General features: G+C 44.2%; 1 protein-coding gene across 1 annotated transcript in view; it reads right to left on the bottom strand.

The window, feature by feature from the left end:
• LOC8025504 (dopamine receptor 1) overlaps nucleotides 1–1,774 on the bottom strand; it is a 157,617-nt gene extending 155,843 nt beyond the window's left edge. Inside the window, exon 1 of the mRNA XM_042286201.1 lies at nucleotides 1,704–1,774. The gene's annotated coding sequence lies outside the window, so the exon portion shown is untranslated. The remainder of the gene's footprint in view (nucleotides 1–1,703) is intronic.
• Nucleotides 1,775–16,643: the final 14,869 nt, after the last annotated feature.

Here is a 16,643-nt window from a genome sequence, read left to right as displayed (position 1 = left end):
ACATCAGCGAATGCTGTTGTGATGGCTTCTTGATGGCTTCTTCGTGGTTGTCGAACCAGCGAAGATCTGTGTTTTTGAGAAAAAAGGCAACATTCGGCAAGCTTAAAGATGTCATCGCAGTGGTGGTAGTGGCTAACCCGTTCATAGTTCTTTAATCAATCGTCTACGCCGGCGTCTGGAGATCCGTCGAAAATCTGGGGGTAGCGCTGTCAATGTTTCACCACGGGCGTTGCCCGCTTCCTCTGGGATATTTACTTGCGCGGGTCGTCTGCTGCGTAGCTCCAGAATTGATAATGAGCGGTCCGACGAGAGGCGGTAGAACGATAAGACCTCCACGAACCTGTGAGGTGATGATGTGCAGGTTTAATGAGACGATTGGGGGATTGTAGATGATGGTCAGTGCCGTGGCGCAGCCAGGCGAAGTCAGTCCGAATTGAATCGCGCGGGCGCTCTCGGGCCGAACCCTGAGGGCGCCACCGTCGTCTTCTTTCCTAACTTTCTCATATATAATTATTATATATATAAACATATAAACTTGCGTATAAATGCAAAAATTCAAGTAATTACTTGTTACCCTCTTTATCGTAGTTTTTCGCTGTTCATCATTACCAAGCCTTCGGCTGTTCATGAACACATCAAATAAATGAATTAATGCAGTTCTGGTACTTCAATGTGCCGCGTAAGCAATGTTTACAATCTAAACGGAAGGCGAGTGCATATTTTGCCAGCTACTGAGATCGCAACAGCGGGCTAAAAATTATATAGCTGCGAATGAACGTGCTATATGCGTCTCGCATTTTTGTTAAGACTAGAGAGAAAAAAAAAAAGTTTATATTTTGTCTTGTCTTTTACGGAATTTACGTAAGTTTCTTCTTGCCACATATGCTACCATGTGTGGTTATGAATGTTATCAACGCTATGTAGAATAGAGGATATAAAAATTCCAGTTTCTTGTGAAAATATTCGTTTTTTTTTGTGTCAAACGTTTTTCATAACCTATGAAACCAAATGTAGGTTTCTAGGTCGTCTCATCAACAAACTGACGTGAAAAGAGAGCATATTTATATACTGTCTAAGGCATTTCAGTTTTCTTATTGTGGATAGGAAGAAGTTTCGTTGGAGAAATTATGTCTCAGAATAATCGTTGAATTCAATCATGACCATTGTTGGATTGTTATAAAAGCAAATATTTGAAGAAGAAGAAAAAAAGAAAACAACAACAACAACAACAAAAGTATGTGTTTGACGAAAAAATGATTACACCGTGGTTCTATCAAAATATCCATCCGTTCGTGATGTAAACCATCTCTCAGAAATGGTCGAAACGGCTATCATATTCCAACATCACTTCTAGAAAAAAAAAAAAACACACACACACACCAAAAAAACCTTCATTACGCGATTAGTTTTATCTTGATACCTCTTAGCAGTACCAAAAATGAAAAACTGGTTTCCAGAGCAAAACAATTGTTGGTTAAAAAAGAAGGTCCTATCTATTGTAATTACCTAAAAATTCCATGTCTTTTTTTTCTTTTCTTTTTTTAACGCAGTATGCTACAGATTTGTTACAAACTATTACAGCTGAGAGTCCTTCCAGATTCCAAAGTTTTCGCGATTGCGTGAGCGTTATGATTGGCTCAATTTATAAATTTCTTGCCTCATAAAAGCGTTCAAATCGTGTTCCAAGAAAGAAATCTATTTACCCGTGAATACGTTGAACTGTGGCGCGTCCCATTGGGTAGCCCTCGAAAAACCCAGGTATTGCAACGTTCAGGCAAATCTGCGAACAAAAAAAAAACAAGAAAGACACTGTTAAAACCAACAAAAATACCTGCACAAAACGCTACACTGTTAGTGTGGACAAAACACCACCGGGCACCAATCAAGGCGTCAAAATTTGGTGCCCCTCAATTCCATTTTGAAGTGATTAATTCATTGATTGATAAAAGGATTGATTGATTGATTGATTGATTGATTATTTTAGGGCCTGTCAACAGCCAAAGGCCTATAAGTAAAAGATGAAGACAAGTAAAATGCGAAAAAGCGCCGATGACGTGTCGCGCTGAATATGTCGTGCAGTGGACGCCTTGAAAACAACTTGATAAAATGTACGAGGATCCGATGGCACATTAGCTGTTTGAACGGCCTTTGATGTTACCGTATTTTCCGAGCTATAGTCTGCCCCCGGTGTATAGACCGCATGGGCAAATTTGGGGTCAAAAATAAAAGTATTTGCTTAGATAGGCCGCACTCGGTGCATGATCCGCACCCCGTGCATAGTCCTCAGTTAGTGCCTGGTCCGAACGTAAGAAGTATCATACACAGCACACCTTGACAAATGCCTAATGTATTAGCTCACAAAGAAGCTTGTATCATACATAAATCAACATTAATATAGTCCGTTACACATAAAATCCTTTACAACTTATCACAATGAAAGATCTAGAAAAAACAAATCCTTGTATATCCGCACATGTAAATAATCTAAATCTGGCAAAATATAAACTTTTAACCATGTAGAGTTTGTGGACTATAGTCCGGGAAATACGGTATTTCATTTCACTCCACCTAGGTTAGCACATAAGAAGAAAACTTTTTTTCTTAGTCTTTTTATACTTAGTGTAACACATCCTTCCATATTTTGTTCTAGAAAATGCACAATTTACTTACACTTAGGTACTAAATTCACTGCAATTTATATTTAAAAAAAAAACAGTTTATGAAATATTTTGTAGGGACTTCGTAGGGACAATGCGCCATCGATGCCCAAGCTGTAGGACACAATATGCATTAGCCTTGCTGACACACCGATGCAGCTAAAAAAAGAAAGAAAAACTTTGGCACTGATAAATCAGTCAGAATTTCTCAGTGTCACTCTTTCTCCCTCACATATACACACGCACGGGCACGCGCACACACGCACGCGCATTCACTCAAATAAACTCGCTAACCCATACGCGCAACATAATGTAGAGAGTCTAAATCAGGGGTCTCAAACACGCGGCCCGCAAGCAAACGGCTACGAGTCCCAGTCCCAATGGTTCGAGCTCTAGAAATGGCATGCGCCATCGTGATTTCATCCCGCCGATTCATTTTCGCTCGAAAAGCAGCCACGCTCTTTTAACGTATTCACATAGTTTATACTTATTTGTGTTCATTTCCCTTTGTCCCGCTCTATATTTTGCCTCCCAGCTTTTTGCAATGTACAATAATGCCGCTTATATGCTGCAAGCGCAAGCTATTCGCTGAAGGATGCATTTCGGCTGCGCGAATTTCCGGCAGGAAAAACTGGCAAAGATAAAGCTATGAGCTCGAAATTCTCGCCTTCAAAAATACATAACCATTAAAAGACAAGTATTTGTTCGACTATTGTAGTAAAAATCGTCAGAAGAACAAGAACTGCCATATCAACTGATTGTTTTTAGAGACATGTGGAGCTTGGTCAGTTAACGGGTTAATTGAGCAATGGGAACGACAGTGCACTTGTTCTATTAATTTGCCAGCACGCTGGCAGAGCGGTGGATTTTTATTTTTATCATATCAGGTCAAGGCCCAAAGTAGTCTTATAAGCAAATAAAATCTAAAGATGTCACTGGCAAGACTTTGTCTACAAAAGCATAAAGCACGAGGTCTACACGCCCCCCCCTCCCCCCCCCCCCCCCCCCGCGTCTTACGTTGGCTTTCGTTATTTCAGGTGTTGGATATTTGGCCCCCACACTCAAATGAGTTTGAGACCACTGGTCTAAATGAACGCACGCAAATAAACCGAACTGGAAATGTACTGACACAGGCATATAAACACAACCATACATACCGGGTAATATTTTTTATTCGAAACATTTTTTTAAAGGCGTCTTTACTATTACATGAATGCCGTCTTCACTATATGTTTCTTGAGCTCGGCGAACACTCGAAGGGCGAACAACCATCACAAACTGGTGAGAAATTAGTAAAACATTTCTTCATTAACTTATTTCATTAGGGCAAATAGACATATGGTTCCAATTAGAAACTTGATGCGCGCCATCAAAAACCACTAAATCAAAAAATACTTTGAGCGCGTGGGAAGCATAGTAGTGCGCAAAAAGTATTACACGTGCAACAGGTACAAGGCCGGGGCTATGATAAGAGACAGAAAAATTGCACGGGCGCCTTATCGCACCGGTAGCCTTGCGAGTGGTAAATGTAGCGCACTACTGCGGTTCTCGCGCGCTCGAAGATTTCTGAAATAAATTTTTAGTGGTTTTCGATGACGCTCAGCATGTATCTAGTTGGAAATATATAGTATGTCTGTTTACACTAATTAAAAAGGTAATTCAGAAATTTTACTTAATTACTCACCAGACTGCGACGGTTTTTCGTCCCTGAAACGTCCGCCAAGCTCAAGAAACATATAGTGAGGATGGCAATCACGCAGCAGCAAAGACGCCTTTCTTTTTTTGTTAATTTGTTTCAAATGAAATATATATATATATATATATATCACCCGGTGTATTCGCATAGGCAGAGAACATACACGCGTGAAGGCGGGTACTTGCACCGTCGTACACATACTGTGGGATGACGTAGGACTGTATAAGTTAAACAGTTTCTTTGAACAGTTTCAGTCTTTCGTTACTTTCTTCACCGACACCACTCCGCTTCCTCTCTTCGAAAGGCAAAAGTGAGTGTGGACATCTTGAACATCAATACAGTGTGGTCAAACGCAGGGTTAAGAATCTCAGACAGCTCAAGGAACGCTTATGAAAGGCAGACAGCTTAAGAATTTTCTCTTTGCTTCGGGATTCGTTTGTCAAAGTTTTTTTATCGATTGCGGTCGTCATTGGCTACGGGTTAATAATAAGATGCCCTGCGTTTCTTAAATTGTCAGTGTACGTGATGTGATAATTTAGATTCTTGTCGCGATCTTACGTTTGAGCAGGTTCCAATAACCCCCGGAAGAACAAGAAACACAACGATCGGACGGTTCTTATTTCAGCCTACGTCGACGACACACCTCTATTTTAAAGCTCTAAAGCGCAGTTATACGGGCTTTAGAGAAGAGCGACGTTGACAGAAACCGGATATCGGCAGGGTACGTAACCTTACGGGAACAACAAGGCACAGCCGTGCGACCACGAAAGTAACTTGGGGAGTCGCCGAGACAACACGAACACACCACCACGGCAAAAGAAAGCAACGCAATATCGATTATCGACATAAGAAAGGAAAAGCGCATCGACCGAATCGGCGCTTGAAACCATGCAAGGGTCCCTCTGTTTTTATCGGCCTCGCGATTCGTTAACAAGCGTTCGATGGTGAGTGGAGGCCGATTCTTATTGGTTTGTCTTTTAAGACCCCCCCCCCCCCTTCCTTCCTTCCTTCCTTACTTCCCCCCCCCCCCCCCTCTCCAGGACAGCGGTAGGAACGTGGAGCAGGTCGCCGCTGACATCGCCAGACGACGATCGAATTCACGAAGACGTGGGTGGAGCTCTTGAGCCCGTGGAGACGTCTTAGTTATCTGCCCATCCGTTATGTTCGAAATTGCACAGTGCATGAGGGACAGGGTGGGCCCGAACACGACGGACATGTCTATCTGTGTTTTGCTAATAGGGTGCCAGACAGCAAAATGTACCTCTTGCGTAAGTGCCGTACAAACTCAAATTTCGGAAGGCTTTATTTGCCTTAATAGAGTTGGCGTTGATGACAATTTTTCACGAAAACGAACAATATTGGTCCTCACTTTTTCTTCATTTATAATAAAAGGTTTTACTGGCAGCACTGAAAAGGGGATAACAGATGCTGTAATTTTGACATTTCAACTTTTTCTACACGATTGACAAGGCTTTTGACGGTGTGAAATAGATGGTGGAGAAGTTCAGTCTAGCGGAGCGAAAACAAACAAATGCGACATATTGACTTTGTTCGATTTACCATGCAACTCCTGCATCGGAGCAGAAAAGTGAAGGGCAGTGTACTTCTCGTATCTGTATTTATTTATTTATTTTTTTATTTATTTATTTATTTATTTATTTATTTATTTACTCTCAAGACCGAAGCATTACAAAAAAAAGAAATAGTGCAGAAAAAAATGAAAAAACGTCAATAAAAACAAAACAGCAGGGTTGAAAATTATGTTTGCAAATGGCAGACTTGAAGCGGACGGTGTCGGTGATCAAGGCGATGGAGGCGGGTAGGCGGTTCTAGTCGGCGAAAGTTTTGTGAATGAAGGAGTGCAAATGCAAATTAGTGCGGCTGCTTGGCACGCCAACTTCGTACGATTACGAGACGGAATGTCCAACGAGTCTGAATGTCCAACGAGACGGAAGATCCAATAATGGATATTCAGGCACGTTGGACATTCAGGCTCGTTGGACATTTCGTCTCGGTTGGATCTTTCGTCTCGACGGACATTCAGGCTCGTTGGACATTCCGTCTCGGTTGGATCTTTCGTCTCGATGGAGATTCAGGCTCGTTGTATATTCCGTCTCGGTTGGATCTTTCGTCTCGTTGGACATTCAGGCACGTTGGACATTCCGTCTCGCCTGTCACGTGCTAGAATAGTGCTAGAATAATTTGATTTCTTAAATGGTCAGACTTGTGTGTATATTTAGTCCGCATTCCTGCAGGCATTGCCGTAGTTTCATCATACTAGAATGTCGTGCCACAAAAGCCGACGTTAGCAGACACAAATATTATAATTTCATCTATAGGAAGGCTTGATGGTTACTTAGCTGAGTACCGATGCGCAGTTATGTACCAATTGGTTAAAGGTGTCCATTGTACGACGCCAAACGCTCCTTTGATATTAACAGTTCAAATGTTTGGAATGTTCCGATGACATAGGTCAGCCAATTTGAAATATATAATAGGGATGCAATGTCCGGGTGTTCTAGTGAATCGCAATTGGGGGACGTCTATGAAAGCCGCGCTTCAGATCCCAGGAATTTCTAGTTCCAGTCCTCATACCTGCCCATTTCGATTTCTATAGGTGAGCTACATACGGAGACCCTCATTGTAAACACCTGACCGCCCGCCAGCACCACTGACAATGCGCAGAGTCAATATTTTTTTTTTTTTAAGGAGCTTTAGGAGCTGTGGGTGCGAGGCATCAAGAGTTTGCACAAGCGTAATTTCCCACTAATAAAAAAAATATATATATATATCTTTTTTAAAAATAAAATTACATCTAACGCGCCTATAAATTCATGGGGGTGGCGGCTGGTGTGACCCGACAATTTCTGAGTAAATGCGGAACAATTATGTGAATTTGACAAATTTTTATGTGTGTTCGTTTGTCTCTGGAACAGACAGCTACTCAGTGTACACTGTAGTCGTGAGTAGTTTACATGCGCATGCATTCCCTGCCAATAGGTTTGTGTGTCAGTGGGTAGAGCGATAATACTATAGACCTTTTCTTTAAAGGCGCCGCCATCTTGAGAATTGCGGCGCCGACGACGCCGTCTAGCGGCTTAGAAAAAGAAATACCGGCTAGTTCTGGCAGCACAGCTATCTGGGTAGGCAACGGTGTGGGTATGGGAGGAACTTGGCTAGACTTGGCTATGGTGGGCTGCAATAACTTGGTTGGAGCTTGTCCGGTTAAGTACAGCTGGCTACTCACAGGCCATCATCTTGCCGCCTCGAGAGAACGAGGACGACGACGGTGATAACCTAATTGGACAACCTGCACCGAGAATTAAAATCTGTCCTCTTGTCGTAGACGAGGTGGTCGTGAGCTTAACCGTGACGTTCAGTCTGATACGAATCTCTCGCAATTCAATCTAGCAGTCGACTGATTTCATAAATAAGGATTCTCGGGGAAAATGCGGAGCTCAATAACATTGCAGCCACACTCGCGCTGCAGCTTCTTGTGCTCATGGCGCACTTTCTGCTATTGTTCTTATGCCTTTTGAAATTATTTATCCATCCGACGACCACGCAGTGGTAGCCAGACAACCGTAGATTGTCGGAAATTGCAGCACGGTAAAAAGGAGCACTCGGAACTAACTCATGCACGACGTCCGTTTTTAAGCCTTTTCGCCCATATCCTTGGCGATTGCATACCCTGTGTCAGCGGGCAATCTAAAAATGCACCAGGTCGAGGGTACGTCAGTTACTGGCTGGTTTGAGGTAATGCGAAAAAGGTCTATAGTCCGTTGCAACCTAAGAACGAAGGGCGGGGGTAAGACGGGCTAGGAAGGAGGAAGCAGACGGAACGCTAAAGAGAGAAGGAGGTTTCCCCTCTCTTCTCCAGCGTTCCGTCTGCTTCCTCCTCCCCGGCCCGTCTTACCCTCGCCCTTCGTTCTTAGGTTGCAACGGACTATAGTATCACGCAGTACGCAACTTTCTTTTTTTTTTTTGCATGTGACATAGTGGTTTTAAGAAGCCATGAAATTTAACTGGCTTCTGGAAGCACTCCAAAGCTCGCCATTCTATCGAGGTAGTTCATGACGTCTTGGTAGGTAGGGCCTTTATCAGCTTGACTGCTGATAAAGGGCTCGAACGGATCTATCTCGGCGTGCAGCAGAAGGTTCAAAAATACTCCAAAGCCGGGAGACGTCATAATTAAAATAAGAACACCGACTTGACATAACAGAAAAAACAATTTCATTAGACGTTTCGCCTCCCATGCGGGAGGCATCACCAGTAGCTACGCAGCAAATGCACGGTTCAGCCTGAAGTCAACGCTATTTGCGTTGACTTCAGCGTTGACTTCAGGTTGAACCGTGCATTTGCTGCGTAACTACTGATGATGCCTCCCGCATGGGAGGCGAAACGTGTAATGAAATTGTTTTTTCTGTTATCTCAAGTCGGTGTTCTTATTTTAATTAGCAGAAGGTTCACACCGGGATGTACTTATAGCCCGCATCATAGAATACAAAGCCACGTGGCTTTCTATTCTTGTAGGGGAAGTCTATTGCACCACGAATCCGGTCACTTCGTCGAAATTCTATTGGTCTCTGGACAACAGGAAGAAGGACAACGCGTCGAATAGGGCAATTCGCCCTAGGCCGATTCGCAGAATGAAGAATTGGGCAAAAATGCGCGTTTGTCGAACTGTCGAGAAGAGTTGGTTAGGGTTGGGTGTGTAGATTGCCGGTGACAGTGCGGGTCAACAATGAGACCTTCTTTCCAAAAAAAAAAAGAGGATGACAAATGCAGCTCTCAGAATTGGCAAGGGTCCGATTGTGAATCGTACCCGGGTTATTCAAAATGATAAAAGTCGGGTTCTTCGTGAATATGTTCACTCGCAACTCTAGCATTATGGACTTTGGGAAGACCGAGCGAGGGGCTGACTTCCTGATCCCGTGGTCATATGTGCACTTGTAATGTGCGCATATGAATGAATCACGGTCGCACTGTCGCAGCGGTTCTGTGACAGAGTTAGAACCGGTTGAAATCCTTGGGATGCTACCGGGGCGCGTATCGGTGCGACTGCTGCATGCCACGTGACCAGAAAAGGCAGAAACGACGGAAGCCAGTCCTAAAAAGTATTGCATGAATTAATAATATTGCCTACTTGTTGCTTAATGCATGGTTCACTGCGACAGCAGTCGCTTTGGTAGCCGAAGCATGCGAAACTAATCGTCGCGATAAGCGTCAATGTGCCGAATCCTCCGGACAATCACCGGACAAAAGCTCACCACTTGAGGACATTACCTACACAAAGGCTTAATGGAAGGAACGTTGTATTCTATCACTGATTTTGATATGAGGATCGAATTTTTGTTTCTGGGGACCGAGAAGTCCAATCAGAAATGTCTGAAACTTTCACGTTTGTTTTGTAAAAAAAGAAAAAAAAACTACAATATAGTGTAATTACACATACTACACCGACTTCAACTAACAATAATCATAATACTTAAAATTCAATCAGGCGTTTTTCTCTCATGCGAGGGACATCATCTTCGCGGGACTAGGGACACGAATAAGAAAAATACAGCGACTCTTACAATACCGAAAAACTGTGGCCCGAGGATAAGCACATTTAACGATTCGAAGAACTCTCGTGGGTCCCACATTTGTTTCCGCTCCAGAGGTAGGACCTTCTAAAATCAAACGCGTGGCAGATTGTCAATGGTCAAAGAGTTCGGTCTTTCATCTTGTAGCATGTGTGACCTTTTAAACGTTATTTTTTTTATTATAGAAACCATCTTTATATTTAAATATATAAAACAAACAATAAATGCATTGTTTTTTTTTTTTGTTTGGGGGGGGGGGGTTTGAAGTCTACAAAATTCACGAGCATAATTTTGATTTAATTTTGGGGACTCCAAAGAGGCAACGTCAGTGGGACAAGCTCAGCGGCACAGCAAAATAGCCGTGCATCAAAAATCCCGGCACTGAAAAGCCCGGTGCCGAAGCGACCATATACCGAAATGATCGCGATTCGCGTACCGATATCTCCGCACCGAAATGTCCGGTTCCCCATTTCATCAAACGCATTTTTCACCGCCGTAACTATCAGTAATCCTACAATTCAACAAAGAAATGTCTTCGAAATTCTTTGCAAAGTTTATTCTATATCCGTTGGATATTCAGACTCGTTGGACATTCAGGCTCGTTGGACATTCCGTCTCGGTTGGATCTTTCGTCTCGTTGGACATTCAGACTCGATGGACATTCCGTCTCGATTGGACCTTTCGTCTCGTTGGACATTCAGACTCGATGGACATTCCGTCTCGATTGGACCTTTCGTCTCGTTGGACATTCAGACTCGATGGACATTCCGTCTCGATTGGACCTTTCGTCTCGTTGGACATTCAGACTCGATGGACATTCCGTCTCGATTGGACCTTTCGTCTCGTTGGACATTCAGACTCGATGGACATTCCGTCTCGATTGGACCTTTCGTCTCGTTGGACATTCAGACTCGATGGACATTCCGTCTCGATTGGACCTTTCGTCTCGTTGGACATTCAGGCTCGTTGGACATTCCGTCTCGGTTGGATCTTTCGTCTCGTTGGACATTCAGACTCGATGGACATTCCGTCTCGATTGGACCTTTCGTCTCGTTGGACATTCAGACTCGATGGACATTCCGTCTCGATTGGACCTTTCGTCTCGTTGGACATTCAGACTCGATGGACATTCCGTCTCGATTGGACCTTTCGTCTCGTTGGACATTCAGACTCGATGGACATTCCGTCTCGATTGGACCTTTCGTCTCGTTGGACATTCAGACTCGATGGACATTCCGTCTCGATTGGACCTTTCGTCTCGTTGGACATTCAGACTCGATGGACATTCCGTCTCGATTGGACCTTTCGTCTCGTTGGACATTCAGACTCGATGGACATTCCGTCTCGATTGGACCTTTCGTCTCGTTGGACATTCAGACTCGATGGACATTCCGTCTCGATTGGACCTTTCGTCTCGTTGGACATTCAGACTCGATGGACATTCCGTCTCGATTGGACCTTTCGTCTCGTTGGACATTCAGACTCGATGGACATTCCGTCTCGATTGGACCTTTCGTCTCGTTGGACATTCAGACTCGATGGACATTCCGTCTCGATTGGACCTTTCGTCTCGTTGGACATTCAGACTCGATGGACATTCCGTCTCGAATGGACCTTTCGTCTCGTTGGACATTCAGACTCGATGGACATTCCGTCTCGATTGGACCTTTCGTCTCGTTGGACATTCAGGCTCGTTGGACATTCCGTCTCGGTTGGATCTTTCGTCTCGTTGGACATTCAGACTCGATGGACATTCCGTCTCGATTGGACCTTTCGTCTCGTTGGACATTCAGACTCGATGGACATTCCGTCTCGATTGGACCTTTCGTCTCGTTGGACATTCAGACTCGATGGACATTCCGTCTCGATTGGACCTTTCGTCTCGTTGGACATTCAGGCTCGTTGGACATTCCGTCTCGGTGGGATCTTTCGTCTCGTTGGACATTCAGACTCGATGGACATTCCGTCTCGATTGGACCTTTCGTCTCGTTGGACATTCAGACTCGATGGACATTCCGTCTCGATTGGACCTTTCGTCTCGTTGGACATTCAGACTCGATGGACATTCCGTCTCGATTGGACCTTTCGTCTCGTTGGACATTCAGACTCGATGGACATTCCGTCTCGATTGGACCTTTCGTCTCGTTGGACATTCAGACTCGATGGACATTCCGTCTCGATTGGACCTTTCGTCTCGTTGGACATTCAGACTCGATGGACATTCCGTCTCGATTGGACCTTTCGTCTCGTTGGACATTCAGACTCGATGGACATTCCGTCTCGATTGGACCTTTCGTCTCGTTGGACATTCAGACTCGATGGACATTCCGTCTCGATTGGACCTTTCGTCTCGTTGGACATTCAGACTCGATGGACATTCCGTCTCGATTGGACCTTTCGTCTCGTTGGACATTCAGACTCGATGGACATTCCGTCTCGATTGGACCTTTCGTCTCGTTGGACATTCAGGCTCGTTGGACATTCCGTCTCGGTTGGATCTTTCGTCTCGTTGGACATTCAGACTCGATGGACATTCCGTCTCGATTGGACCTTTCGTCTCGTTGGACATTCAGACTCGATGGACATTCCGTCTCGATTGGACCTTTCGTCTCGTTGGACATTCAGACTCGATGGACATTCCGTCTCGATTGGACCTTTCGTCTCGTTGGACATTCAGACTCGATGGACATTCCGTCTCGATTGGACCTTTCGTCTCGTTGGACATTCAGACTCGATGGACATTCCGTCTCGATTGGACCTTTCGTCTCGTTGTACATTCAGACTCGATGGACATTCCGTCTCGATTGGACCTTTCGTCTCGTTGGACATTCAGACTCGATGGACATTCCGTCTCGGTTGGATCTTTCGTCTCGTTGGACATTCAGACTCGATGGACATTCCGTCTCGATTGGACCTTTCGTCTCGTTGGACATTCAGACTCGATGGACATTCCGTCTCGATTGGACCTTTCGTCTCGTTGGACATTCAGACTCGATGGACATTCCGTCTCGATTGGACCTTTCGTCTCGTTGGACATTCAGACTCGATGGACATTCCGTCTCGATTGGACCTTTCGTCTCGTTGGACATTCAGACTCGATGGACATTCCGTCTCGATTGGACCTTTCGTCTCGTTGGACATTCAGACTCGATGGACATTCCGTCTCGATTGGACCTTTCGTCTCGTTGGACATTCAGACTCGATGGACATTCCGTCTCGATTGGACCTTTCGTCTCGTTGTACATTCAGACTCGATGGACATTCCGTCTCGATTGGACCTTTCGTCTCGTTGGACATTCAGACTCGATGGACATTCCGTCTCGGTTGGATCTTTCGTCTCGTTGGACATTCAGACTCGATGGACATTCCGTCTCGATTGGACCTTTCGTCTCGTTGGACATTCAGACTCGATGGACATTCCGTCTCGATTGGACCTTTCGTCTCGTTGGACATTCAGACTCGATGGACATTCCGTCTCGATTGGACCTTTCGTCTCGTTGGACATTCAGACTCGATGGACATTCCGTCTCGATTGGACCTTTCGTCTCGTTGGACATTCAGACTCGATGGACATTCCGTCTCGATTGGACCTTTCGTCTCGTTGTACATTCCGTCTCGCCTGTCACGTGACCGATTGGACGTTCAGGCTCGTTGGACATTCAGTCTCGTTGGACATTCAGGCCATAAGCGCTTCGTACTGGTGGTCGCTGCGGGAGAAAAAAAAAATGTACGATGGTGGCAGAAAGATAAAATCAGTGAGTGGAGAGTTAAAATGACAAATCTTACGAAAGAGACATTTTACGACACAATGAAAGATCGGGTAAGTTACAATTAGAGTTCATTGAAGAGACACTGGCAATACGGAAGTAATTCGAAAAGATGAAAAGCGCGGAACGGTTCTGGATGTCTTCTGTTTGCAAAATAAGAGAGTTGATAGTAGGGTCCCCGATTGATGATGCGTATTCTAGCTTTGATCGGACTAAAGATACGGCCAGAAGTACACCTTCCTATACTTTTCTGCTCCGGTGTCGGAGGTGCAGTTAAATCGAGCGAAGCCACGGTGTTTCTTTTTTTTTTTTTTTTTTTTACTGCCTTCTCAACCTGCAAGTTTCGCATGCGACGTGACACCACTCGAAAGCGCGGGAAAATTTGAATGTTGGCTTTTGCATAACCTGATTTTATTTTTCTCGTTTTCTCAATAGCTTTTTTTTTTAATTCCGATAATATAAATAACATGCCTGAATGAATACAAAGTGGTTATTCCGAAAATAGTTATAGCGACAGTGATTTATTTCGGCTCAGGAGCGCCGCCCACGGCGCCGCAGAAAAGCAAGTCGTCCATACCGTGAAGGCGCGCGGCGCCTCGTCCAACGATGATGAGATGGTATTGTACAGATGAATGTACTTAGTATCGGTAGGAATGCACCGATACCAATTGAAATATACTTATTATCGGTATCTAGAAAAAATACGGAAGCTTCCCTGTGATAGACACTACCAATATCGTTCCGTCATTTTTGGGGTACAAAAATTGAATATATAAATAAAGAAAAGAACATAAAAAAAAAGAGAAGGACTGACAAGACGTCCTTGTCCTTCCTTGTTTCTTCTGTTCTTCCCTTTTTTTATATTACCCTTACCACCACACTCCCCATTCCAAGAAACTTGAATAATAAATGAGATTTTCAGTGTTGTAATCGTCGGTAGAAATAATGAAAAGCGACCTAAATAAACAATACTATAACATCTAAGAAAAAACGCAGTCTCTTTTTTTTTCTTTTTTTGTAGATATGTGGGGCTTACATTGGTGATCCTATAAGCTTTAAATGTATACTACCGTCAATTTCTGCCTTCTCCGTCTAGGCGCGGGACAGAATTTGTTCGACTTGGAGGGACCAGGATATTGCACATTGGAATCGATGGAACGCCGGTTTTTTTTTTTTTTTTTGCTGGTGACGTAATTTGGGAAGGTGGGAAAAGTTGACGTTGCCGCACACCAGGCAGCGAAAGAGAAAGAGAGAGAAAAAAGAAAAGAGAACAATAACAAGGAGCCAAAGCATAAAGGGGAAAGTGAAAGACAAAATGAGGACCAGGGGCTCCCCCTTTCGCACACGCCAAGAACTTATAGGTGCGTCTTTGCGGCAGACGACGACGGGCGCACCTATATAGCAGACGATGTCGAGAAGAGACGAGAGCGACAGTTCGATGATTGCGGTTGGTGGCGCAAGTAAATATAAGCCGCCTTTTGCGTATGTACAAAGAAAGAATCTGGTTTCATTATTGCGTCCTGCCTCGGCTTCGGTGAAGTTATCTGTTTCATGCTGTTGTTGTTGTTTTTTGCTTTTGTTTTTTTAGGGGGGGGGGGGGGGGGAGGCAGCGATCCATATGTCTCGGTCGAAGTGATTTATATAACGCGCAAATAAAAACAATGCAACGAGGCTAATAATACGTGATATTGTTTTCCCTAGAAATATTGTCCGCTTGGCCGTTGCTCTTTATGGCTTTGTTTCACCTGACCGCCCAATAGCAATTTACGCCCACCGATAAACGAAAGATAAGCTTCTTTTATTGGTGATCCAAGATATATTTTACTGCATCGCTTCTCGTTCACAAACGCCGCATTGTGTGTGTTTGCGTGGCATTCATACCAATCAATAAACGTGCCGATATTTTACATCTGCGGCGTATATGTTTCCTGACGCGAAGTTCTTGGGGTGGCTTACTTCATCTCTGTACAATTTTAATTAATAAATAAAAATAAAAATAATACCGGCCATACATTAGCCTTTTTGTATTTGAACTTTCGCATTGGAAAATATACAGACTGACAGCTTAAGGAACATGGCTTAACATGCTCACACTCCTTGCTCCGTAATCAGTTTTTTGTTATTGTTTTTTGCGTTTGTATTGGTTATAGCAGCACATTCATTGGCTGCACACTGTCAACACCATGCTCGAGTCTCGCCTTACCCTGCATTTATTAAGTTTTCAGTTATTATAGAATTTTTTGTCACCTGTTTTAGTTGGGCAGTATATTGTTTCTCCGCGGCCCATCTCTCCTAAAAGTAACCCGGTGAGCGGTCCTTAAAATGCTACGCAGAAAGGGTAGAAGAGCGGGCGATTTTTTTTAAGTATCGCTTACATAAGAGTAAAAAAAGAAGTTATCAGTAAGTAGCGTAGTGCACATAAAGGATACAAACTGATTGATTTTCGAAACCCCATAGCAGGTTGGTGATTATTTTCGCTGGCCATGTGATCGATTTTACGATGAGCTCGAATCGATAGACGAAATTTCAAAGCGTCGATTCCCAGTAATTAGAGAACCTTCGCGGCAGTGCGGTGCGGTCTCACATATTCTTAACCAACGTCGAAATACGCTTTATCTATACTTTACCAACATTCACCGGAATTACGTCAGAATAACTTTCAAGTCAAGACAGCGACTTCGTCCAAAGACGCTACGTTTTCTTTGTCAGGAGACCACTTGCACACTGCTGTTAAGGCTGCGGTCCCACGGCAGCCATCTTGAACAAGGCGTTAGTTCAACCAATAGATGGCGACACGCACCCGTGGGGTGGCCGAAACATTGGTTCACAGTGGGATGGCTCGAGCACCATCACGTTCCCCTCGTGGCCTTGCTCGCGCCGCTGCCAGCTGCGCTCAGCTAGCTCAAGTAGCGTGGCCCAGCAAACGGATGTATGC

This window comes from Ixodes scapularis, unplaced genomic scaffold (genome assembly GCF_016920785.2).
Source record: "Ixodes scapularis isolate PalLabHiFi unplaced genomic scaffold, ASM1692078v2 PGA_scaffold7__128_contigs__length_106722199, whole genome shotgun sequence".
Classification (NCBI taxonomy): domain Eukaryota; kingdom Metazoa; phylum Arthropoda; class Arachnida; order Ixodida; family Ixodidae; genus Ixodes; species Ixodes scapularis.
This window is presented reverse-complemented; position numbering and strand designations above follow the sequence as displayed.